This window comes from Bos javanicus, chromosome 19 (assembly GCF_032452875.1).
Source record: "Bos javanicus breed banteng chromosome 19, ARS-OSU_banteng_1.0, whole genome shotgun sequence".
Taxonomy (NCBI): Eukaryota; Metazoa; Chordata; class Mammalia; order Artiodactyla; family Bovidae; genus Bos; species Bos javanicus.
The window spans coordinates 60188906-60216006 of NC_083886.1; the positions used below are offsets into that span (position 1 = coordinate 60188906).

Consider the following 27101-nt stretch of genomic DNA (forward strand, 5'->3'; position numbering starts at 1 on the left):
TGGCGTTTCTTCCTAGATGGCAAAAATCAATGAGCCAAGTAATCAGGTTCCCTTAAGACTGGACAGTGGCTCTCAGTGTATTCGACCCTCCACACATCCTGACCTGGTCCCTGTCACGCCTGGCCCTCCTGGCCTGCTTTAAATACCGCTGGCCCCATAGACTCTCACGCCCAGGATCCCAGTCCACACCCAAACCTTCTCTCAGATGCTGGCGGAGTGGTGACACCATGAAGGCATGGGGGCTGGGCTACCAGTGTCCTGGGACCCGTGGTGAGAGGAGGAATGTGTGATTCTCTGCTTCTGGGTCAAAAGGCTGCGCGTTCGTCGTCTTTATCCGTTCATCGATGGACATTTAGGTTACGTCCGTGTCTTGGCTGTCGTAAGTAGTGCATAGCAGCCCTTTTGGAAATAGCCCCCGATTAGAAAGCACCCAGATGCCTGTCCACAGTAGGATGAGTAAATAGCCTGTGGTCGATTCATGCGCTGGAGTACTATACAGCACTCAAGATGAGCGAGCTGCCGTCACACACTGCAACGTGGATGCATCTCCCCGGCATGGTGTTTGGTGAAAGATAAGTGGGAGCGATGCATCGGCCAGAGAAAGACCCTTCACTGTGTACTGTAGCTACACAAAGTTCAAAAGCGGGCAGAGCTAGTCTGTGCTCTTAGAAGTCAGGACAGCGGTTGCCCTCCATTGGTGGTGATGCCCAGAAAGGCTCTGGGAGAAGTAATGATCTGTGTCCTGGGGTGAAGTACTGGTTACACGGATGTGTTTACTTCGTGAAAATTCAGTGAGCTGTGTGCTCTCATGACGTGTGTTTTTCAGTTGTATATTTTATCGCCATACAAAGTTAAAATTCATAAAGGCAAAAAACACAGTACCCCAGACTAAGAGATACAGTGTTATAACTCTCCAGTGCCCATGCCAGGATTTTTGCGCAGAATCCTGTATCTCTGAGAGTTCTTGTTTGCAAGTGACGGAAGTCTCCCCTGGCTAATTTAAGCTGAGAAGAGATTTATTAAAAAGCAGATTGCATTAGCTCAGCATCTCCATGAGGGTGTGGGAGCCAGATTTGGAGGCTCTGCAACCAGGAATGTGTTCCATTTGCTGCCAGATTGGTCCATTCTAACCACTGAGCACATCCGTCATAGCCGACACCCCTGATGCTGGATGCAGGAGGCTGCCCAGAGCCGCTGACCATCCTTCTTGCCACTGCTGCTACCCCACCTCTCCGGAGTGGGTTTCTCAGGACATAGGTTGTTTTGTATTACTGCTTCAGGCTCAAAGTCAGGCATGGGTGGAACTGATTAGGGGTGCTTGTGCGCTCAGTCGTGTAACCCCATGGACTGGAGCCCACCAGACTCCTCTGTCCATGGGATTTCCCAGGCAAGAGTACTGGAGTGGATTGCCATTTCCTTCCCCAGGGGACCTTCCTGACGGAGGGATCGAACCCGCATCTCCTGTGCCTCCAGCACTGCAGGCAGATTCTTTACCGTCTGAGCCACCTGGGAAGCACAGATGACTGTTACATGAGTGGAATGATAAATGGGTTAATGAGCCATACCCTGGAGAGTCTGGAGATAGTAAAGCACGGGGCACTGCAGACAGTCAATAAATTGTAATAACAATAGCTGTTGTTGTTTACAGACGAAGAAGACATGCTCTGATCTCGGACACAGGGTGGGAGTGAAAGTCGCTCAGTCGTGTCCGACACTGTGTGACCCCATGGACTATACAGTCCATGGAATTCTCCAGGCCAGAACACTGGAGTGGGTAGCCTATCCCTTCTCCAGAGGATCTTCCTGACTCAGGAATTGAACCAGGGTCTTCTGCATCGCAGGCGGATTCTTTACCAACTGAGCTCTCAGGGAAGCCACAAGGTAGTTGGGTACTAGATGGGAAAGGCAGTCTTGATAGACTCAGCCCTCCCGACTCTGAGGGCCTCCCTCTCCTGCCTTGATTCTCCTCTGAAGATTCATTAGACCAGTGAGGAAGCCCAGGTCTTAAACTCTATGGTCCTAGCACAGCAGCTCAAATACGCGTTGCAGGATCAATGCATCCGCTGAGCCACGCTGGATGGGCCAGACAAGTGCCACCCACACCTCTGATCCCTGCAGAGCACGCCTTTGCAGGAGCGGCCTCTGCAAGCCTCACTGACCAGGGGAGCAGGAGACGGCCACTTCTGCCATTCAGTCTCAGTACACGCCTTTGCTTGAAGCTGATTTGAACCTCCATCATTTACGGTCCCACAGATGGCAACTTCCCGATACCCCTTTGGCTCTCTAGTAACTGTCCTGATGCTCACGCTTTGGGCAGAGTTGGGAAAGACGTCTGGCCGGGTCCGCCATCTGCAGAACCAGCTCTGCCGGCTGGAAGGGTTATCCTGGCAGCTCGCTGATGGGCCCGCGGAGCTCAGGGCCGCAGCATAAACAGGATGGAAGGAAGGCAGGGTGCTTGGGGAAGTACCGCGTGTGGCCCTTCTTCCTCTCTTGGTCCCCTCCCTCGGTCATCTCCTGTCCCCTGCCTCACGCCACACCCTGGGCAGCCCGGTGGGAGAGGAGCCCCCCTGTTTGCAGGGAGAAAACAAATTCCAGGACAGGAAGACGCACCCTGGAAGACAAGGCTTTCCCAGCAGTCATGTCCACCTGAGCCCAGTGGGGAAAGCGCTGGGACTGCAAGAGGTTAAAACTTGCCCCTGTGTTTACTTTTGTTGGCTGCCACGCTGCATAATAACCTGTCAGCACGTCAGGTGCGGATTTATTTGTGTATTAAAAATTGCCTCGGGCGGACGGGTGCAGACGCTCTACAGCACGCTGGAAAATATGCCTCCAGCGCAAAAACAGCCTCTCCAAATATTTCACTCTTTTAATAAGTGCATTTAATTAAAGTCATATAACTTTTTTTATTATATTAAAAAAAAAAAAAAAAAGCTCCCTTCGCTTGCTGAAGCTGAACATAAACTCCAGGGCACACAGAGAAGGTGTGCTCCCCGGTCCCAGTGGTGGAAAACGGAAGACTCAGCAAGTGGTGCGTTCTCGTGCGCCTTTTCCAGGCTGCTTGGAGGAGGGCGTGGCGATGACTTGGGTGCGGAGTTGGGTGACCGTGTGTCCCCCGGGGAGGGAACCGGTTGGCCCCAGGGCAGTTTCCAATCATGTTCTGATGTGTGTTTAATGTTACCGGTTAAATGTGTGACCATGGCCCTGCACTCGCAGCCCCTGTACATCTGGAAAGAGGGTGGCCGTGGAATTGCCCTTTAGAGAGAGACGTTTCCCATTTATTTTGACGGTAGGACTCAGTGACCTCTCAAGACCTTACCTTCCGACAGTGGAAGCTGGGGTGCTGCGGGGGAAGAGGATGGGGTGGGGTGGGGAGCACCGGATCTCAGGCAGACACTCGTGTCCTTTCTGTTCTCTGTACTTTTCCCACTGCCCATCAGAGCTTCGTCGCCAAATGGATTGAGACAGAGCTTGGCTCCCAGGTGGGGACCATGGTATGATGTCAAGCAGCTTTGCGTGTGCTCCCGGATGGGGGAGTGTTCTGGAGGGTGGCAGCCCTGGAGCTGCCCTGTGGGGACCCACCAAGGGCGAAGGGGAGGAAGGGCAGGGTTGTGTTGGGGGCGGCAGCAGGGAGGGGCTGGGGGCTGATCTTGGGCTGGGAACCACAGCATCCCAGCTTGGTGGCCTGAAGCCCGTGAGTTATGCGGCTCAAGGGAGCGGTGTGGGCCTACCGGGGCCGCTGGAGAGGGGGCATGGGAAGCCCCAAAAGGGGTCTGTGCGCCTTGGGACAGATCGGGAAGTGGCCCCAGGGGCCAGGATGCTGGCGCTGCAGGAAGCAGCTCTGGATGCCCCGGCTGCTTACATGTCAACAGGGGTGGGTTTATACCTAGTCCCCTGGTGGGTCTCTGAGCAGGAGAGAAGGAGTCTGGGAGGACCTCCTCCTCTGAGCCAGGCCCAGACTCTGGAGCTCCTGAAATCCAGGGTGCCCATTTCAGTCTGCGAAACCAACCACCTTGGTCTTGTGAGCTCTGGTTCTCCTTGCTCCGTAGATGCCCATGGCCTTCTTTTCATGGCTGCAGAATCAAAAATCTCAGAGTTGGTTGCTCAGGGCCACTTAGGAAGAGCCAAGTGACCGATGACCAGGCAGGTTTGGTTTTTTTTATCCCCAGTGATTCTTTTCTTAGCATCTTCCAGTGATATGGGAGCATCGCTATTTATGCTTATTTTCTCTGTTCGTGGAAGAAAACAAATCTGAGCTTCAATTCTCAACCTTCTTTTTGAAGTTGAAACTAAACCACACCTGGGTTTACTTTTATGACATTCCCACACACTCATAACTTTTTGCTTTCTTTCTTTCTTTTTTTTTATCCACGCCATGCGGCCTATGGGATCTTAATTCCCTCACCAGGGATCGAACCCATGCCCCCTGCATTGGGCGTGTAGAGTCTTAACCACTGGACCGCCAAGGAAATCCCTCTCCCTTGGCATTTTTTAATAAAGTTTTAATTGAAAGGATCAACAACCACTGTTGTTTTGAGAATTTGATCATTCTGCAGTTTCCCAGAAGAAAATACATTTTGTTTTAGGAATTGTTGCTGCTGCTAAGTCACTTCAGTCATGTCCGACTCTGTGCGACCCCATAGACGGCAGCCCACGAGGCTCCCCCATACTTGGGATCTCCAGGCAAGAACACTGGAGTGGGTTGCTATTTCCTTCTCCAATGCATGAAAGTGAAAGTGAAGTCGATCAGTCGGGTCTGACTCTTAGCAACCCCATGGACTGCAGCCTACCAGGCTCCTCCGATCCATGGGATTTACCTAAACCAGAGAGACTCTAACTAAGTATTGTTCTTTGCCTTGAAGAAAATAGTGTTAAATAGAGGAGTCAGTTAAATGCTACACTGGTGTATGAGGTATGCATATATGTATTTTTTATTTGTTTTTATTCAAAGTAAACAAACCTCCCTAAGACATGATAATTCTAAGCCAACTAATCATTGGCCTTGTGTGAAAAGCTCTTCCAGACCATTTGGAAGAACTACTAAGTGCCTACTGTGTACTAGACGCTGTCTAGAGCTTTACTAGTGAAAGCCAGAAGGGAAAAGACCTGAAATAATTTTTAAAACATTTGTCTACCGATTTACCTGTTGCTGAATCTGTAAGAATGTTAAATACAATATGCCCTGTGTATTCATAGAAAATTGGAAATAGGGAAAAACCCAAAGAAGAAAATAAAATCATGGATATTTACCACAATCTTTTACAACCTGTTTTTCTTCTATTTAGCAAAATTGTCAAGTGTTCTTACGTAGCGGTGTTTCTTAGTTGCAAGACTCTTTCATAGTCTTGGATTGTTCAGCAGTTTTTCACTTTGGTCTTGATTATGGTATTGACTGCGATAGCAATGGAAACTGAGAAGTTCTTAGAAGTTATTTATTCAGAAATAATAATAAACCCACTGCATTTTAACCTTTAGTATATTTTATGAAATACAGTTGTGTTTTCCAAAACAAAAAGAATTGAGAAGAGTGGTGTTTTCCCCATTTTTGCTAAGCTCTACTTTGTCTGGCTTCATTGCAAGTGGCTGGATTCTCAGATCTGCTTCTGCATTCAGTCTATAGAGGAATGTATGTTTCTGTAAAGGGTATGAAGAAGATCCAGCTTCATCTGAATAGTCTTCTTTCGTATTTTACCAAAACTTGACACGCAGTAGTTTTTAAAAGTTGTTGATAAGTGTCCATCAGCGGAGGAATGGATGAAGAAGACGTGGTCTATACATCACGTGCTTGCTCAGTCACTAAGTCAGGTTCGACTCTTTGTGACCCCACAGACTGTAGCCCGCCTCTGTCCATGGGATTCTCCAGGCAAGAATACCGGAGTGGGTTGCCATTTCCTTCTCCAGGGGGTCTTCCCAACCCAGGGATTGAATCCGAGTCTCCTGCTTGGCAGACAGATTATCACTGAGTCACCCCGGAAGCCCACAGTGGATATTACTCAGCCATAAAGAAGCATGAAGTAGTGGCATTTGCAGCAACATGGATGGATCTAGAGATGATCACACCAAGTGAAGTAAGTCAGATAAAGACAAATATCATATGATATCATTTATATGTGCAATCTAAAAGAAAGTGGTACAAGTGAAGTGACTTAACAGAAACAGACTCATAGACTCAGAAATAACATGTATGGTAACCAAAGGGGAAAGGTGGGGTAGGGTTAAATTAGGGGGTGGAGGGAACATATACACACGGCTATATATAAAACAGATGATCAACAAGGACCTACTGCACAGCCTGGGGAACTCTACTCAGGATTCTGTAGTAACCCACATGGGAGAAGAATCTGGAAAAGAATAGGTGCATGTGTCTGTATAACTGAATCACTTTGCTGTCCACCTGAAACTTAACACAGTACTGTCAATCAACTATACTCCAGCATAAAATAAAAAAGAGAAACTGAAGAAGAAGTTGGTTGTGGTATAAATTTGAAGCCGTGTTCGTGAACTTTCAAATTCTGTTACGTTAGGATCGTTCTGTTCTTTTCTCTGCCTCTTGAGGTAGAGCTCCTTTCCCAACATGGTCCTTGGGCCAGGGACGCAATACGGTGAAGGACTGCTCTCAGTGGAGACTTATTAGGAGAAAGAGCCTCCGTCCTAACTAGTTTTGTAAGCATTCCAACTGAATGCAGACGAAGTGCAAATAATATTTTTGGCTTTCTCTGGAAGGTCAAAGGTTTTTAAAGCTTTAAAATTCTCCTTTACTCCAAGTTTTACTCGTATTAATGCCACCACCCCCCCAACACGCATCAAAACTCTGAAGACTTCTATTTACTTATTATCCTGCCTTTCAAAAAAAGCTCTGTGATGTTAGTAGCAGATCTAAAGCCTAGAAAGAGTGAATTTATGCCTTCCAGAGAGACTGGAGCTTTCTGCCTGCCGGTTACCTGGGTCTTGTTGCTCTCATCTGAGCTGAGCTCGAAATGCAGCTACCTACTGACCAAAGGGGCTTCTCTGCTGGCTCAGATGGTAAAGAATCCGCCTGCAGTGCAGGAGATGTGGGTTTGATCTCTGGGTGGAGAAGATCCCCTAGAGAAGGAAATGGCAACCCACTCCAGTATTCTTGCCTGGAAAATCCCATGGACGGAGGAGCCTGCGGGCTACAGTCCACGGGGTTGCAGAGTCAGACATGACTTAGTGACTAAACTGCAACAAATTGACCGAAGAGTTTAATTCTTTACGTGGAGGGTTCTTGGGTTCAGAGTTCCTAAAGAGCAGGTCCAGGCGGATCTTCACTTTGTAACAACAGCATCGTGATGTCCTCAGATGTACGGGAACATTACAAGCAACCATCCACTCCGAGCCCTTGGCTGCCCAGGGGAGCTTCAGTCTGCTGATTGGAGTGACCTCCGTGTTTTGAGTCACCATCTCTTCCTTAATCATCACTCACTGTGCATCCCAACGCCTGTTTCTTAAAAGAAGTGTAGAAATGGGAGATGCAAAAAGCTGGTCATTTGCTAAAAATTTAGGGGCATTTTAGGCAATGTACTTCAGCCATCAGGAGCCCAGGAATTTCCCTTCAGAGAAAATTCCCATTTTTTCCAAAGACAAATCTTGATGTACTTGAAGCTACTGTTATATGTGCAAAAGACCTTGGGAACCCAAAGGGAGAGTGTAGGAATACATTTTTATTTGTAAAAATGCTCTATTAGAATTAGAAGATAGAATGTTCTGGACTCTCTACTTTTGAAGATAAGGATTATGACTCTATACATCCAGCCAAATATTTCTGAGAATGTCCTATGTGCTAAATATTCTCTTAATTGGACATTTAGCAGTAAATAAGCAGAACCTGCCCCTGCCCTTAAGGGGCATATATTCAAATGGTAGAGCCAGATGATATTCAAGCACACAAATAACTGTATAATGTTGAGAAGCAAAAAGGGGTAGGAAAAAAATGGAAGCAGATCTAGAGGCTACAGAGGTATTTGTGAAGCTGGAGTAAGGACCGTTTTTGATGGAGTTGTTATGGAAACACTCTAGGAGGTGACATTTGGGCAGAGTAGATGTCTAACAAAGGTGAATTAGGGAATTCCCTGGTGGTCCAGTTGTTAGGACACTGGGCTTTCACTGTAGGGGCATGGGTTTGATCCCTGGTTGGGGAACTAAGATCCTACAAACCAGATGACATGGCCAAAAAAAAAAAAAAAAAAGTGACTTAATGAGTCTACAACTCAAGTCCGGAGTTCTGTAGTTTATGCTCATGCTACTTGCTCAGTCGTGCCTGATTATTTGCAACCCTGTGGACTGTAGCCCACCAGGATGCTCTGTGCATGGAATTCTCCAGGCAGGAATACTGGAATGGGTTGTCATTTCCTTCTCCAGGGGGTCTTCCTGACCTAGGGATTGAACCTGCATCTCCTGCATTGGCAGGTGGATTCTTTACCATCTGAGCCACCAGGGAAGCCTGGTTTGTACTAAAGGAGCTGTATACACGGGCAGTGTTGTTGCTGAGAGTGGGATTGAATGTGTGCGTATTAGTTTCCCTAGGGCTGCTGGAACTGGCCAAGTTGCCACCAAGTGGCCAAAAAAAGCAGGAGTTTATTCTCCCACAGCTCTGGAGACCAGACGTCCAAAATCAAGGTGTCAGCAGGCTCTGGAGGCTCTGGAGAAGTGTCCTCCTTTGCCGCTTCCAGCCTCTGGTGGCTGTGAGCTGTCCTTGGCTTGTAGCAGCATCCAGCCTCTGTCTCCATCCTCGTGTGGCCAGTTCCTCTGTGTGTTTGTCTTCTCTTCTGTCTCTTGTAAGGAAACCTGTGATTGGATTTGCTACCTTCCAGGGTAATCAGGAGGATGTCATCTTGAGATTCTTAATTTTATCGGCAGAGACCCTTTTGCCAAATAAGGACATATTCAAAGATTCTGAGGGTTAGGTTGTGGACGTATCTTTGGGGGGGCCACCATTCAACCCAGTGGGTTCCCAGGTGGTGCTGTGAGATGCGGGTTTGATCCCTGGGTCGGGAAGATCCCCTGGAGGAGGGCACGGCAACCCACTCCAGTATTCTTGCCTGGAGAGTCCCATGGACAGAGGAGCCTGGCGGGCTACAGTCCATGGGGTCGCGAAGAGTCGGACACAACTGAATCGATTTAGTACGCTGGCATTCAACCCAGTAAAGTGCGATCTGGGAGAATCACTTCGACAGCAGGTTTTATTTTTATTTATTTATTATGTATTTTATCTTATCTCAGTTTTTGGTTGTGCCACACTGTGTGTGGGATCTTAGTTCCTCTACCAGGGATTGAGCCCACACCTCCCTGAATTGGAAGAGCGGCATCTTAACCACTGGACCACCAGGGAAGCCCCTGACAGCAGGTTTTCAATCAAAATGGAATGTGGGCCCTGAGCGGAGTCCAGGGGCTCTTTGCCTGCATCCCCATGGTTATGACGCAGCTGCATTTCAATGGAGATGGGGAGCAGCTGTGGGCATCGTGCCAATGCGTGATGCAGGAGTGGCAGGGGCGTCTGGTGCTGAGTTGCTATACATCAGAGCCGCTGTGTGGCCTGAAGTTGTGTACTCAGCTCACCAATTTCTAGTTAGACCACGTTCCCCGGGCAGGACATCACAGCTGTAAGGCTGCCGGTCTTTGTGGGGGTGCCTCATAGAATATATAGCAGGTCTTCCAGATTGAGAAATTGAGAATACACAATTTGGCCCAGAGGAGCAGAGTCGGGAAGAGGTTCATCAGGCCAAGAGGTGGGCAGTCATATTCTATTTGGACGCTTCCCAGGCAAGAGCCCAGCAGGAGTCATGGTGGCAGACTGGGTAAGTTGCAAAAGTCAGCAGCTTGGGAAGCTGGGACCTCAGCCCGTGAGGTGCGTTGACTGCGTTGAGCAATCTTCTGGGAACATCTTTGGTGGGGCTGCAGGTGCGTCTGGGGTGGCGTGGCATGAAACCCTCCTCCAGAGGGCGGGCACTCTGCTGCTAAGACTTTACTGCCTAGTCTTTTCTCAGTCGGATCTTTTGCCAGAGGGAGGCAGGGAGGAGCAAGTCCATGTGCCCGGAGCCTGCCCAAGTTGGGGATGGTGTTTGCTCAACTCAGTGCAACACCAGCTGTTGCTCCAGGTGCTAAGTTAGACACTCGGTAATTAGCGGGGCTAATTTATTTAATCGTGTTTGTACTGTTTCTCTTCTCCCAGTTGTTCTTCTTGCCCTGATCCTTCAGGTTTTCCTGGACCCACGCCCAGGAGTGTTTGTTGGAAGGTGGTGTTGGGGGAAGATGGATGTTCGTTGATGCCAGAGATTAGAGCAAGCTGTGGCTTGGTGGCGGTGGTGCGGGAGGCTGGTCTTGTCCATATTCCAGGTCAGAGTTTCTCAGCCTCAGTGCTTTGACTTTGGGGGGCCTTTTTTGTGGGGCACCGTCCTATGCGTTGTAAGATGTTTAGCGGTGTCTGTTGACCTCTACCCACTAGGTCCCAGTAATGTTCTCCAACCCCAGTTCTGAAAACCAAAAATGTCTTCAAATGTTACCGACTGCCACCTGGTAGAGTCAGTGGCTCAGTGGCAAAGAATCCGCCTGCCAAGCAGGAGACAGTAAAATCCCTGAGTCGGGGAGAGCTCTTGGAAAAGGAAATGGCAACCCACTCCAGTATTTGTGGCTGAGAAATCCCATGACAGCTGAGCCTGGTGGACTCCAGTCCATGGGGTTGCAAGGAGTCAGGCATGACTTAGCAGCTGAACACAAGCAGGGTCAAAGTTGCTTCCTCTTGAGAACTCCCGGTCTGGTGCTCTGATCACTGCTGCTCTTAGACCTTCTGGAGGAAAATGATCCTTCCAAGGCCATGCCGTCTGTTGGGATGATGAATGGCCTGTCTTAACTGTGTCCCTTTGCTCTCTTTTTGAACGTGCCCTGACAGGGAGGCCTGGCGTGCTGTGGTTCATGGGGTCGCAAAGAGTCGGACACGACTGAGCGACTGAACTGAACTGACCTGACCAACTGATGCCCTCGACAGGAGGATGGGAGAAGGGGCTGCCTTGGAGGACCAAACCTATCTCCCCAAACACAGGTTCCTCTATGGAAAGATGTACAACCCTTGTGTTATCCAGGGCAGGGGAAAAAGCAAGCTGTGATGTAAAGAGTGACAACAGGTGGCAGGATGAGTGTCACCAGGAAGCTAAGCAGAACCAGAAAAGCCACTTCTGTGTTGGAGGGGAAAGGCGAGCCTCACCAGCTGCTTGCATGGAATTGACCCAGCATGGCGCTGGGCCGGGGAGGGGCCAGCTCTGCCACCTCGTTTCTGCGTTGGCAGAGCCCCTGGGGCCAGCTCACGCCACCTTTAAAGCAAGGGCTGCGGGCTATGTCAGACTATCTCTGAATCATGCTGGGGTCCCCTTACATATGCGAACTTTGTTCTTTTAGGTGCAGAAGACCCCCTGACTGCTTTTGGCAAGTGAATGGAGACGGATACACTGTTTATTTTTTAAGGCCATTTATTTATGGCTGCACTGGGTCTTCTTTGCTGTGCATGGGCTTTCTTAAGTTGCGGCGAGCGGGGGCTACTCTGCAGTTGCCATGTGAGGGCTGCTCGGTGCAGTGGTGTCTCTTGTTGCGGTTCCTGGGCTGTAAAGCCTGGGCTTAATATCTGTGGCAGACAGACCTAGTTGCTCCACAGCATGTGGAATCTTCCCAGACCAGAGACTGAACCTGTGTCCTCTGCATTGGCAGGTGGACTCTTAACCACTAGACCACCAGGGAAGTCCTGATACACTCTTTAAGAGGATCCAGATAATCTGAGATAGATCTGCAAAGAAGAGCAGAGGGTAGGAGCGGAAGAAGAGACCAGCAACCCAGAATCATTAACCTGGAGCAGCACTATCCCATAGAAATAAAATCCAAGCTGCAGATGCCATTTTTTTGGAGTGTGTTCCAATAAAACTTTATTTATAAAAACAGGCAGCAGACTCGCTGGTCGGTAGAAGACTCTGGGCAGTGATTCAGATCCCCTGACTTCCAGACTAATGACCTTTCCCCTTTGCCATGCTGAGTTTATTTCCTAGGCACTGGCAAGTTTCTAAGTACATAGTAGAAGGGGTTTTTATTATTATTATTATTTTAAGTCCATTTAGGAAAATAAAAAACTTTAAAAACTGCTCCACAGCCCACATGTAATTTTATTTTATTTTTTAATTTACATGTATTTATTTTAATTGGAGGTTAATTACTTTACAACATTGTACTGGTTTTGCCATACATCAACATAAATCCACCACAGGTATACACGTACTCCCCATCCTGAACCCCCTCCCACCTCACTCCCTGCACCATCCCTCTGGGTCACCCCAGTGCACCAGCCCCAAGCATCCTGTATCCTGCATCGAACCTGGACTGGCGATTCGTTTCATATATGATAGTATACTTGTTTCAATGCCATTCTCCCAAATCATCTCCCCCTCTCCCTCTCTCATAGAGTCCAAAAGACTGTTCTATACATCTGTGTCTCTTTTGCTGTCTTGCATACAGGATTGTCATTACCATCTTTCTAAATTCCATATATATGCGTTAGTATACTGTATTGGTGTTTTTCTTTCTGGTTTACTTCACTCTGTATAATAGGCTCCAGTTTCATCCACCTCATTAGAACTGATTCAAATATATTCTTTTTAAAGGCTGAGTAACACTCCATTGTGTATATGTACCACAGCTTTCTTATCCATTCGTCTGCTGATGGACATCTAGGTGTCCACATGTAATTTTAAACTTTCTAGTAATTACATTAAAAAAAAAGAGGAAGCAGATACAATCGGTTTTTACAATATATTTTATATAACTCAGTGTATCCCCAATCTTATTTCAACATGCAATTGATATAAGAAAATCTATTAGTGAGATAGTGAAAAGTGAAAGCGTTACTTGCTCAGTTATGTCCGACTCTTTGTGACCCCATGGACTGTAGCCCGCCAGGCTCCTCTCTCTGCCCATGGGATTCTCCAGGCAAGAGTACTGGAATGGGTAGGCATTCCCTTCTCCAGGAGATCTTCCTGACCCAGGGATTGAACTTGGATGTCCCTGCATTGCAGGCGGATTCTTTACCATCTGAGCCACCAGGGAAGCCTCATTAGTGAGACTGCCTACTCTTTTTTTTATGTGAAATCTAGGAAACCCAGCGTTTATTTTCCTCTTGTAGCACACTTCAATTCGCTTGTCACATTTCCAGTGCTTCTGTGCTGGACAGTGTTGCCCTAGAGAGGAAGTTTAAGTGATTAAATTTGGGGGGAGGGAACTATTCATCGTAGACAGAAATAAAAAAAATGAGCTTAAGGACTTAGGTGGACAGATTTCATCAGCAAATGCCCTTGACTGGCTGTCAGCGCAGTGCTTCCATCTCCCCAGACAGGGCCTGTTCGCAGGAATCCATTGGCTGCTGGGCTCCCCTCCCCTGACCCCTTTGTCGTCCACTCTATTCGCTTTTGTTTCAACCGAATGAGCACACAAAAAAGCCTGCATTCCGCCGGGCAGTCTTATTCAAACGTGGCATGGCTGCGTTTTCTCAATTAATCAGGAGCCTGCCCCCCCACCCCCCTGCCCCTTTCTCCTCCACGTTTTTCTCTTCTCGGCATCTTAATCAGGGTCCAGCTGGACTCCAGCTTCCAGGAGAATTTCGAGGGCCCGACAGACACTTGCCCAGGTAAATAAAAACCAGCTTGGGTCCCTCTTTCCTCCTGCATGAATAAGATGTATCAGAAGAATTTTCCTTAGAAGAGACGAAGGGAGAGAGAAGCAGTCATGCTGGTGAACGACGTAGGGCTGAAAGCAGAACTTTGGAGAGACAGGCTGTGTCCTTTGGGTGAGACGGGGCAGGGAGAGGGAGTCCAGGAGGGAGGGGATATGTGCGTACACCTGGCTGATCCACTTGGTGATACAGTGGAAACAACGCAGCGTTGTAAAGCAGCTGTACTCCAGAAAACAAACCCAAAAGAGCAAAGCAAAATTTTAAACACGGTAAGGGCTTCCCAGGTGGTGCTGGTGGTAGAGAACCCGCCTGCCAGCGCAGGAGACATAAGAGACGCAGGTTCGATCCCTGGGTCTGGAAGATCCCCTGGAGGAGGGCATGGCAAGCCACTCCCAATATTCTTGCCTGGAGAAGCCCATAGACAGAGACCTGAACAGCTACAGACCATGGGTCACGAAGAGTCAGACACGACGTAGCCACCGAGCATGCTCGCGCGCGCACCCAACATCCTACAAGGCACAGGGCAGCGTCCTTCCGTAAAGAGTTATCCAGCCTAACAGGTCAGGAGCACCAAGGTTGAGAAACCCTGTGTTGGAGCATCTTTACTTTGAATTTTAGAGACTTTTCACCTAAAAAGAACCTTCTTTTGACTTACAGAAGGCACTGGGAGGGGTTGGCTACACCTGTGCATATATATGACTGAATTACTACCGTGTTGATCCGTTCACACCTGCTGGGGCTTTGTGGGCAGCTAGTTGAGAATAAGACCTGGATCCAGGAGGTGTCTGGGCCTGGGACAAGCCAGGTGGGGATGAGAGCTGAGCGGCCACACAAACTAAATGTCTCAACTTTTCTAGTTTTCTAAGAGAGTGGGTGCTTCCCTGGGCAAGGTCCCAGTTCTTTCTCACCAAAGCCTTCTGCTCTATGAGCAAAACCCCAGTCAAGTCCAGCTGGGGATCCATTAGCTGCATCTCTGAAGGTAGAATAATGGATCGGCTTTTCCTGACACTGTAAGTAGGATGCTTTGCATAGATTAGGCAAAGGTGAGCCCTCCACCTTCCCATTGCTCTTAGAAGGGCCAGAGGCAGCCAGAAACATTTGCATGGCAGTCCCTGTAGGGAAAGAGAACTAGGGAAAAAAGAGAAGAATGATCAACCTACTGGTCTGTCAAACCCGTGGTATGACTTGACCTTCAGGTCTACTCATGTTGGCTGGACTCTTTTTGCCTGACCACCTGGTCTCAATTCTACCTTCCCGTCCACCATCAGTGGAACTGTGAGAGTCTCACAGCTCACGTGGGGCTAGAGTCTTCAAAAATATGCATTTCGCTTCCAGCCAACTCTGTCAAGTGGCTCCAGGTGTCCGTCTGTCTACCAGGGTGGATATATCCTAAGTCCAGGTGTGGAAACACAAGGACTCTGTCCCCAGGGACCCTTCTTTCTGAGCATCTGGGGGAGTCTGGGGCCTAAAGACCACAGCCTAACCTTGACTTTGCTCCGGCCCCACCCAGAGAAAGCCCCTCGCAGAGGAGCCATCTGGGTTCCTGGGCCTCTCGGGAGCTTGCGCAGGTTTCCGACGGAGTTATGGGTGATCTGGAGTCCGTCAGGCCTGACAGTTCCTGCCCCGTGTTTCTCCTTGCAGAGCTGTGGTGAAGATTAAAAGGCATTTGGGGCCTGAAGGGAAGAGAGAACACAGAATTCTGGGATGCCGAGGGGAGCAAAATCCTCTCCTGTTGTTGGAAAGAAAAAGGTGACTTTGCAGGAGACGTGCTTGGCTGTTCCTATCCCGGGGTCATCTGAGATGGCCCTCAGAGATCTGTTCTTTCAGCTGTTGATATTTGCACTGTTATATATGCATGTGTTGCTGTTGCTCAGCCGCTCAGTAATGTCCGATGCTTCGCGACCCCAGGACGGCAGCACGCTGGGTTTCCCTCACCATCTCCCAGAGTTTTCTCAGATTCATGTCCGTTGAGTCAGTAGTGCTATCGAATCATCTCATCCTCTGCTGCTCCCTTCTCCTTTTTTTGCCCTCAGTTTTTCCCAGCATCAGAGTCTTTTCCAACGAGTCCGCTCTTTGCATCAGGTGGCCAAAGTATTGGAGCTTCAGCATCAGTCCTTCCCATGAGTATTCGGGTTAATTTCCTTTAGGATTGACTGGTGTGTGCATGTGTGTGTGTGTGTGTCTATATATACATATATGTTATATTGTCATTATATATATGGTATATTACAATATATAATATGTATTGTATGTATGTCTGCTCATTCACATCAGTCGTTTCTGACTCTGCGACCCCATAGACCATAGCCTGCCAGGCTTCTCTGTCCATGGGATTCTCCAGGCAAGAATACTGGAGTGGGTTGCCATTTCCTCCAGGGGATCTTCCTGACCCAGGATGTGAACCTGTGTCTTCACAAATGGTTTCTTTATTACTAAGCCATTGGGGAAGCCCTGTAATATATATCATATTATGTATGTTTTTTGTGTACTTCCAAACAACTTTGGTCGGTGTATTTAAGTAGAAATAATTCTCAACCTGGACTAAGAAGGTCTGTCACCAGCCGGCTGTGTGACCTGGACAAGTCACCTAACCTCCCTGAGCCTCGGTTCCTCATTCACTGACCAAGGAGAGCAGCAGGAATCTAAGGAGCTAATGTCAAAGAAGGAACTTTGTGAAGTATGACAGTCAGGAGTCTCATTACTTGCACCAAGGGATTTTCTTCAGCTCTCCCCCAGAGCACATCTTCTCATAGCTCAAGGTAGGAATCTTCAGCAGGTATGTAATTTCTAAGACCTTCCTTCACTTCTTAACCTCTGGTCTCCAGGGTTCAGAGCCGCCGCTTCTTGGAAAAGACCAGTGGGTGGGAGCATGAGAGGGTGGGGATTTGGAGTAATTGTAGGGCTTGTATAATTACCGATTCTGGTCCCCATTAGTCCTGGAGCCGTGTTCAGGGACCGTAAATCATTCCTGTGCCGCTTCGGGGATTGACTCCCATCCCCTGCACCAAGGCCAGCTCTGCTACATTCCGATTTTCCACCTAAGGCTGGATTATTCACTTTAATAAGCTTCTTTCCCCAATAAAAGCCAGGTGGAGCCTCGGGGAGCCCACGTCTGCCAGGCCAGCGCCTGGAGCCTGAGGCCACTTTGTCTGCTTCTGCTGGTTCCTCGAGCCATTGTGTTTGGCCAGTGGCATGTTGCCACCTTGACCTTGACTGTCCCTTGGAAGAGGAGAGGGTGCGAAGGCAGGCCGGAGAGACAGCCGACCAGGAGAGGAAGAGACTAGAGGGAGCGGGGATCCTGGCAGCCCATTAAAGGGAAATAAATTCTGCAGAGGGGAAGTGAGCGATCCCTCCCCGAGCCCCTGTAAATCATCGTGTTTTATGGGCGGGATGCGAAGGGAAGTGGGAGATGGGCTGGCCCTGATAACTGGGGTCGTTTCTCCTACTTAGGTCTGTCTGAATCTTCGGATCTTCCGTCAGGGAGCAGCCTCCAGCTGGAAACCGCCGGGGCTCCTTGCTTTAATTTATTGGCGTCGTTATTACTCTCAAATCAGAACCGCGGTTACTTAAGGAGAGCGTTTTCAGAGTTTTATTAGAAAGGGATGGCTGGTTTGTTTCTGCTGTCTGTTCTCCCCAGAACGCCTGAGCTGCCGTGCGGGCATGGCGGATACAAGGGTGGGATATTTGCTGCTGTTGTTCAGTTGCCGAGTTGCGTCGGACTCTTTGTGATCCCACGGACTGTAGCACGCCAGGCTTCCTTGTCCTTCACTGTCTCTTGGGGTTTGCCCAAGTTCATGTTCACTAAATCAGTGATGCCATCCAACCATCTCATCCTCTGTCGTCCCCTTCTCCTCCCACCCTCAATCTTTCCCAGCATCAGGGTCTTTTCTGATGAGTCGGCTCCTCACATCAGGTTGCCCAAGTATGGGATAGTTGTAGGTGGTTTGAAATGCCTCATTTTTAGAAGTTATATTTTATACCAGAAGGCTTCTTTCAGACCCAAACGTTCATTATAAACTCTGGATCCCAGACCTTGCTTCTCTTTGCCTTGTTAACTGATCTTTCAACCAGAAAGGCATTTTTCAGTGGTGGAGTTCACTAACGAAGGGCCCCAGAGACCTGCATATGGGTGTTTATTTTGTGCATAGACCTTTCGCGACAATGGTTTAATTGCCAGTATTTAAATTGTGGGTCTTTCATATGATTCTGGGCTTCCCAATGGTTCAAGTGGCAAAGAATCCTCCTGCAATACAGGAGACCCGAGTTTGATTCCTCCTTTGGGAAGATCCCCTGGAGAAGGGAATGGCAACCCACTCCAGTATTCTTGCCTAGAGAATCCCATGGACAGAGGAGCCTGGAGGGCTTACAGTCCGTGGGGTCTCAAAGAGTCGGACACGACTGAGCGACTAACACTTTTTGCTGTTCACGTCACTGCCTCCTGATAGCTGTGTGATTCTGAGTAAGTGACCTCCCCTCTCTGGGCCTTACTCTACGATTGTTTAAGGTGAACTGGTTGGAGTACATTCAGTTCAGTTCATTTCAGTCGCTCAGTTGTGTCTGACTATTAGTGACCCCGTGGACTGCAGTGCGCCAGGCCTCCTTGTCCGTCACCAACTCCCAGAGTTTACTCAAACTCATGGAGTACATTAGTAATTTAAAAAGTTGTAGTCACTTATCCCTTGGTGTAAATAAAATCTTACATGAAGATCAAATACATGGAATGGGGGAATGCAGCAGCTGAAGGGGGTTGGAAAGCCTGGAAGGTGCGCCTCGGTTTCCTACTGTTTCAAAAGGCCTCCACGGGCAGCCCTCTGGAAATTGAGTCTTCCCTGGTGGGAGCAGATGCGAACCTTGATGCCCCCTGGGTGTTCAGTCATCTAGGGCTCATCCCAGCCATCACTGCCTAAAAGAAGGAAAAGGACGTCTATACATCCTCAAACGGCCTACGCTCTCCTGATGTATAAGCAGCTGCCTCGTGGGAAGCGTTTCTTCTGGGCCCAGAAGTGTACGACCAGGTGTCTGTCTTCGAGGGGAGGGAGATGGCGAAACACAAGGCAGAGTGTGCGAGCGCAGGCCCAGCACCCGGGCACTTTGGTGGAAGAATGTGCCAGGCAGCATGTCTGAGGAAGCTGGAGAAAGTTGTCGCTCAGGAGGCCTCGAAGGTCTTTCTTGGCAGAGCTGGGGTGAGGGAGGGAAGGTGGTCCTTTCCGGTGGAAGCATGCAGCGAGCCCTGGGGGGCCAGAGGCGGACCTGGGCAGGACCTCCCAGGACGGGGTGGGGCTGGAGGACTAGCGGAAGGGATGGTGGTGGTGGTTTAGTCGCTAAGTTGTGTCCAACTCTTGCAACCCCATGGACTGTAGCCCGCTAGGCTCCTCTGTCCATGGAATTCTCCAGGCGAGAATACTGGAGTGGGTTGCCATTCCCTTCTCCAGGGGATCTTCCCGATCCAGGAATCAAACCTGGATCTCCTGCATTGCAGGCAGGTTCTTTACTAACTGAGCTATAAGGGGAAGTCCAAGGGATGATGGGTGGGGTCAAAACGAGGGCAGACCTGGGGGTCTACAGAACTAGGACGGCTTTTGAGCTAGGGCTTGACTTGACCTTACTCCCCTGCCCCCTGGCAGCAGGTCAGGGAGGGAGAGATGGCAGGTGAGCAAGGAGTGGAAAGTGCGTGGGAGGTTCACCAGCAAGGATGGCACAGGGCCTCGGCGGTGGCGGAGGGGAGGGGGCGATGAAGCAGGCTACATTGGTGGGGTGGTGGGGGCGGGCGAAGTTGACAATGTGAGTACCCACAGTGCTTGTGGGATTAAGAGTGGGATGCAGCCAAGCTGATGTTACAAATATAAGCCCAAGCCTGAGCTAATAGGCGAGTCCCTACTTCCCTAATCATTTAATTTGCATCTCTTGGGAGTCTCCCTCATCCTAAGACCTGGGCGTATGTATAAGCCAAGATGGATAACAACAGGAGGAGTTACCTGAGTTTCTGGAATTGCTTGGGTGTTGTTCCTGGGAAGATGTCTACTTGACTCCTGGAGAGGGGAATCTGAAATTAGGAAGAGAGGCCAGAGGCTTTATTTACTTAAACGTTGATTGGCTTCCTTCTCTGCATCGGATATCAGATCCTAGGGATAAATGTACGCATGGCCTCTAGTTTCCTTTGGAGTTGAGTGGATGCCTGATGGTGGGAAATAAGCACGTGAACCCAGAAAGCAGAGGGGTGGAGCAGAGCGTAGAGCGGGGCCTGGGGACCGTCAACTTCCCTGTGCTGGGGGGAGACTGGGGAATGTGCACCCACACCCAGGAAAGGTGTAGCCCTGGGAGATGCAAAGGAGAGGGGGTGAGGTGGGGACCCTGCAAACTATGCTGAGTAGAGGCAGATGAGTTGGGCCATAAAGGAGGCTGAGCACTGAAGATTGATACTTTTGAGTGTGGTGTTGGAGAAGGCTCTTGAGAGTCCCTTGGACTGCAAGGAGATCCAGTCAGTCAATCCTAAAGGAAATCAGTCCTGAATATTCATTGGAAGGACTGATGCTGATGCTGAAGCTCCAGTACTTTGGCTACCTGATGCAAAGAGCTGACTCATTAGAAAAGACCCTGATGCGGGGAAAGATTGAAGGCGGGAGGAGAAGGGGATGACAGAGGATGAGATGGCTGGATGGCATCAATGACTCACTGGACATGAGTTTGAGCAAGCTCTGAGAAATAGTGGAGGACAGAAGAGCCCTATAGTTCATGAGGTCACAGAGAGTTGAACATGACTTAGTGACTGAACAACAGCAACGGAAAGGCAGGTGAGCTGGGGGACAAAGAGGAAGCCGAGAGCGTGCGGGTGGGAAGTGAAGGACTGGGTTTAGAATGGGGATGTTGTTATTTAGTCAAGAAGTCATGTCTAACTCTTTTGCGACCCCATGGACTGTAGCCCGCCAGATTCCTCTGTCCATGGGATTCTCCAGGCAAGAATACTGGGTGGGTTGCCATGCCCTCCTCCAGGGGATCTTCCCGACCCAGGAAGTGAACCCACATCTCTTTACGTCTCCTGCATAAAGAGACATATGGTTGGTGGGTTCTTTACCAGCTGACTCCAGGGACGACTGTTTCTTGCATTTTGGGCGCTCCAGTCTAAAACATCCCAGCCTGATCTGATCAGAGGCCATCAGCAGTGCTTCATATAGAATCAACACAAGCCACTGGTGCTTCTGGGGTTCTTGAACTCAGCTGCACCTCGCCTGCTCCCACCCGGCCTCCCCTGACCTGGCCACTCAAACGCTAATACAGGAAAGGAAACGCCGGGCGAACGCAGTCCTGACAAAGTGCCGTCTGTTTGGTTAGAGGACCTCGGCCGCTGAGACAGGCCCCCTGTGATCCTGATCCTCCCTGCTGGAAAGCGCCTTGGTCTCCATGCCTTCGTTGGGAGCGGGATGAGGCAGAGAGGTGGAATTCTACAGGTGTGGCCACCGGCCGGGGGTTTTGTGTGTTTCGCCGCTGGTTCACTGCTAAAGACAGGACAGCGGCAGGTATGAACACGATCCTGCCCTGGGGCTCACACATGTGTGGTTGGGCAAGAGACAATGGCAGATGTTCCTGGAATTCCCAAACCGGATGCAGAATTGCTAGCAGGAGGCAGAGAAAGAGGAGGGAGCCAAGTGCTTTACATAACGAGACGCGCGCCTCCTGCCTGCTTGGCCTCTTGGAGCTCCAGGGCGGGTGGCTCTGGGCCTCCTTCTCCAGAAGCCCCAAAGAGATCAGGGAACCTGTGTGCATGTCTGCTGGGCAGAGCGCGGCTCCAGCAGAGGCTTTCTCTCGCCCTGGTCGGTTTGACATTTGGGATCCTTGGCTTTCCACCGGGTGTGGCGGGACCAGAGGCAGCCAAGGGATGTTCTTCTACCCAGCTGTGTCTTGGTGCCCGGAATGGAAAAGAAATCGGGCAGTGAGCCTAGAAGGAATGGAGAGCAGCCACCCCACTCTCTTCCCTGCCCCTCTTCCGTCTGGGGGGCGGGTGGCAGAAACACCAGGGCCGTTTTTGCATCCAGTCTGGAAGGAGGAGGCCGGCCGTGGGAAGGGCTGGGGCTGGGAGAAACGTAGAAACGGGAGATTTGGGAGACCCGAGTGGCTGGAGGTAGAGGCTTCTCATGGGGAGAAGAGATTGTGAGTGGGTGGAACTCTGCTTCTTGGGAGCCCAGGGAGGAACCTCAGGGACCAGTGACTGGTTCACCCAGCAGAGCTGAAACTAAGGAGCTGAAGTTCAGTCTCTGCAAATTGCCCATCCATGTCCACGCCTCTTCTTTCTGTGACCCACAGTAGGAGGTGACACTTAACAGGCTGTAAAACGTACATCCTCCCGCCTCCAAGCTGGGCTCTTCTTGGAGTCCCTTCACGCTCTGTTTGACTTGAGAGAATGCTTGAGAAGGAGAGTGCAGGAAGGAGATGGTGGCCCCTCCTCAGTGGGGGCTGGGATGCATGGTTTTCCTGAACTGGTCACATGAAGCTGGATCAGGATGGTGACTGCTTCGCATCACCTCCTTCTCAATACACAGTGTGGTCCGAGGATGCTGAGCATGTGTGTCCTCTGTCTGTGTCTGCAGTCCCAGCTCTTGGGTTCGGATCCTTGCTGGGTGAATTTGATGTGTCTGGTTTCCTCATAACCCGCAGTCTCCCCATCTATAAAAACAGGGATATCAGGGCTTCCCTGGTGGCTCAGTCAGTAAAGAATCCGCCTGCAATGCAGGAGACCCCGGTTCGATTCCTGGGTCAGGAAGATCTGCTGAAGAAAGGATAGGCTACCCACTCCAATATTCTTGGGCTTCCCTTGTGGCTCAGCTGGTAAAGAATCCACCTGCAATGTGGGAAACCTGGGCACGATCCCTGGGTTGGGATGATCCCCTGGAGAAGGGAAAGGCTACCCACTCCAGTATTCTGGCCTGGAGAATTCCAGACTATATAGGCCATGGGGTCGCAAAGAGTCGGACACGACTGAGCGACTTTCACTTTGACTTTGACTGACCTCATGTGTTATGATGAGAAGAAGAAGTTTTCCATGTTCAGTTCGTCCGTTTAGTAAGTGCTCCATAAATGTTGGCCTTCAGTTCAGTTCAGTTCAGTCGCTCAGTTGTGTCCGACTCTTTGCGACCCCATGAATTGCAGCACGCCAGGCCTCCCTGTCCATCGCCAACTCCCAGAGTTTACCCAAACTCGTGTGCATCGAGTCGGTGATGCCATCCAGCCATCTCATCCTCTGTCGTCCCCTTCTCCTCCTGCCTGCAATCCCTCCCAGCATCAGTCTTTTCCAATGAGTCAACTCTTTGTATGAGGTGGCCAAAGTATTGGAGTTTCAGCCTCAACATCAGTCCTTCCAATGAACACCCAGGACTGATCTCCTTTAGGATGGATTGGTTGGATCTCCTTCACTCCAAGGGACTCTCAAGAGTCTTCTCCAACACCACAGTTCAAAAGCATCAGTTCCTCGGCACTCAGCTTTCTTCACAGTCCAACTCTCACGTCCATACATGACTACTGGAAAAACCATAACCTTGACTAGACGGACCTTTGTTGGCAAAGTAATGTCTCTGCTTTTGAATATGCTGTCTAGGGTGGTCATAACTTCCCTTCCAAGGAATAAGCGTCTTTTAATTTCATGGCTGCAGTCACCATCTGCAGTGATTTTTGGGCACGACTGAGAGACTTCACTTTCACTTTTCACTTTCATGCATTGGAGAAGGAAATGGCAACCCACTCCAGTATTCTTACCTAGAGAGTCCCAGGGACAGAGGAGCCTAGTGGGCTGCCGTCTATGGGGTCACACACAGTCGGACACGACTGAAGCGACTTAGCAGCAGTAGCAGCAGCAGCAGTGATTTTGGAGCCCCCAAAAATAAAGTCTGACACTGTTTCCACTGTTTCCCCATCTATTTGCCATGAAGTGATGGGACCAGATGCCATGATCTTAGTTTTCTGAATGTTGAGCTTGAAGCCAACTTTTTCACTCCCCTCTTTCACTTTCATCAAGAGGCTTTTTAGTTCCTCTTCACTTTCTGCCATAAGGGTGGTGTCATCTGCATATCTGAGGTTATAGATATTTCTCCCAGCAATCTTGATTCCAGCTTGTGCTTCTTCCAGCCCAGCGTCTCTCATGATGTACTCTGCATATAATGTTATATATATGTTACTCTGCATATAATGTTAACCTTACTGTTCTTCTATTTCTTTTCAAAAGAAATAACTCACAGAGGGTTTCCCTTTAAATATTTGATTTTAGACCAGGGGTTAGCAAACTGCAGCCTTGACCAAGACTGTTGGCCAACCTGCCACCTGTTCTGGTATAGCTCATGAGCTAAGAATTATTTTCACACTAAAAGTGGTTTTTTTTTTTTTTTTTAAGTAACATTTTCTGACATGTGAAAACAACATGAATTTACATTTCAGTGTTCATAAATAAAATTCTATTGCAACTTAGCTATGCCCGTTTGTCTGCAAATCACCGAAGGCTGACTTCACACTGCCAAGAGACAGTTAAGTCCTTGAGACAAAAACCACACGGCCCACAGAGCTGAACATATTTACTATCTGGCCCTTTACGGACAATCTGCCAGTCCCTGCTCTAGATGACTAATTCTGAAGCAGGGAGGGCGAGTGTAGGCACCCAGAACCAAAATTATAGGCTTAAATGCTGATTAGAATAAAGCCCGCTCATAGTCAGAAAAGGCGATAGAGCAGTGATATTCTAAAATAAGAGAACAGGAAACAGGGTCTGAGTTTTGGAAATCCTCCACGTGATGTCCATGCCATTTTTTTCAGAAACAAATGCCGAGTTTCAAGACCCCAGGCTCCAAGTGTTTGCAGAGATGGTGTGTGCTGAAATCCCTTCAGGAGAGAACCCCCTGGGTTGGTGAATGGGTCGGTACCAGCTGGGGTGGGGTGGGGCACAGGAGGCCCAGCAGAGCTGTTGGGAGGCCCAGCACCCCTCCGTCCCCTGTCCCTCCCCCTTTCTCCAAGTGGACCCCACTTGTGAAAACAGAGCCTTGCTTGGGGAGCTCATTTCATTTCACCTGTCACGTGTATTTGTTTGTTTACATTCTGCCTGGTTCCACCTTGTTATAGAAAGGATTTACGGTGGCCAGGACCCTTGAATGTGCAGAATCACAAACCCTAGAAAAAGCAAAACTTAGAGGCTGTGGTGAGCAGAGTAAGCTGAGTGAAGTGTCATTGGTGATTTAAACGGCAACAGAGCAGACGTAGAAACACACTTAGGTTTACCAGAGATGAAATGGGAGGGAGGGATAAATTAGGGATATAGGATTAAGAAATGCACACCGGTGGTGCTAGTGGTAAAGAACCTGCCTGCCGATGCAGGAGACACAAGAGACTTGGGTTTGATCCCTGGGTCGGGAAAATCCCCTGGAGCAGGGTATGGCAACCCACTCCAGTATTCTTGCCTGGAGAATCCCATGGACAGAGGAATCTGGTGGGCTACAGTCCATGGGGGTTGCAAAGAGTCAGACAGGACTGAAGTGACTTTGAACGCGTGTACCACTATATATAAAATAAACAGCAAGGATTTACTGTATAGCACAGGACAACTATATTCAGTATCTTTTAGGAAGAGAAGTGGAAAATATATTTGTATAACTGAATCAGTTTGCTATATACCTGAAACTAACACCATATTGTGAATCAACTATACTTAAGTAACACAAACGCCCAGTGAAGTAAATCTTTATGTGCTGACCTGGAAGCTTCTTCTGTTAAGTAACGAGGTCCAAAGCAGTATGATAACTTCAGTAATGATCATAACGATCAGACTGGGTATTAGGAATAAACGTGGGGGAAACTCGTAAAAATTTAAAAAATAAAAGAGGTGATGGTGGAACTGAGCTTCGAATTTTTCAACTAAGGGAGCTTTTTCCCTCGCCTCGTTTGCTCTGCCTGCTGGGCCCTCCACCCCAGCTCCCAGCCCCTGCTGGTCACAGGCTGTGCTGTGCGGTTTGAGGATCCCGGGGTTGGGGGCGGTGGGGGCTGGGAGTGAAGGCAGCCTGGGAGCAGCAGCCTCGGCTCCAGAGTCAGCCCCCCGGGATGGGCTCGGAGATGAGCCTGAGGAATGGATGGAAGCCGCAGGCCCACGGGTGACCTGGCTGGGACCACGGGTTATGAATCAGCCCAGCCTTTGCTCCTGGCTCTGGAGGAGTGGCTCACACATTCCCAAGGGAGCCAGTGTCTGGGAGACGTGACGTCGTCCCTGGGAGAGGAGTTTCAACCACATTGGCCTCACAGGGACTGGTTCCCATGGGTAACACCCAGCTCCTCAGCCTGAAAAATCCCAGGCTAAGGAGATGGGGCTCTGACCTTCTTGTGTGTGCGTATGTGTGGTGTGTGCGTGCGTGTGTGTGTTTGCATTTTAAAATACCTGTCTCACCTATTATGGGACCTCATCATTAGCTACTGACGACCGGAGTTCAATCCCTGGCTTGGGAAGATCCCCTGAAGGAGAGCATGACAGCCCACTCCAGTGTTCTTGCCTGGAGAACCCCATGGACTGCAGCCCACCAGGCTCCTCTGTCCACGGGGTTGCAAAGAGTCAGACACGACTGAGTGAACAGCCGCTGTGTCCGTGGAGGCTGGTGAGGACCCCCATCTTCAGGATCACAAGGAGGACTCGGCTCTGACAGAGAGCCCGCCTGTCTGTAGCCGTCCCAACATTTTTCTCAAAGACTCTGCCTCCGCAAAATCCTGCTCCAAACCCATGATTTGCAAGAAACATTCCCGATTTGACCATGGTGTCTCCTCATTGGCCCACATGCTCGAATCGTGTGGTTAGAGGGAGCTGGCAAACTTTAATTGATTTCAGAAAGGACCGACCAGCCCTAGACAGCTGCTTATTTCTCCCAGCAACAGCCTTAGAGCCCTGGCACCTTCTAGATAAGTCAGTCCCTCAGGCCTTCTTCTGCATGGATGCTTCGTAAGAGAAGAAGCAGACATCACAGCAGCTTCTCTTTCCACCACCTTCTGTCTCTCTCTTCTGAAAAAACATTTATTTGGCTGAGCCAGGTCTTAGTTGCAGCATGTGGGATCTAGTTCCCTGACCAGGAACCGAACCCTGGTCCTCAGCATTAGGAGCACGGACCAGGGAAGTCCCATCCACTGCCTTTTCTCTTACAAACCTGACTCCCAAACAATCAGACAGGAGATAGCCCTTCTCTTCACACTGGTACCGGTCATTGCTGAATTAACACTGTTTTATACTTTCATAAAATCTTTATTTCTGCTCACCTGTGATACCTTCCTGTTGAAAAGCCTGTAGCTTTCCCCAACCTTCCAGGGTAACAAGAACTGGAAACCTTTAAGGTAGAGCATCTCTTGAGGATATGTACATACTAAGTTGCTCTAGTCGTGT

At 49.5% G+C, this 27101-nt stretch overlaps 1 long non-coding RNA gene across 3 annotated transcripts in view; it reads left to right on the plus strand.

The window, feature by feature from the left end:
- Positions 1 to 27101, plus strand: part of LOC133232949 (uncharacterized) — a 160219-nt gene that overhangs the window by 72837 nt on the left and 60281 nt on the right. The window contains exon 1 of one of the 3 annotated variants that reach the window (XR_009731517.1): positions 11273 to 16476. The exons of the other annotated variants lie outside the window; for them this stretch is intronic. This is a non-coding gene — a long non-coding RNA (uncharacterized LOC133232949). Of the gene's footprint in view, positions 1 to 11272; positions 16477 to 27101 lie in introns of those variants that run through there. 3 annotated transcript variants of the gene reach the window in all.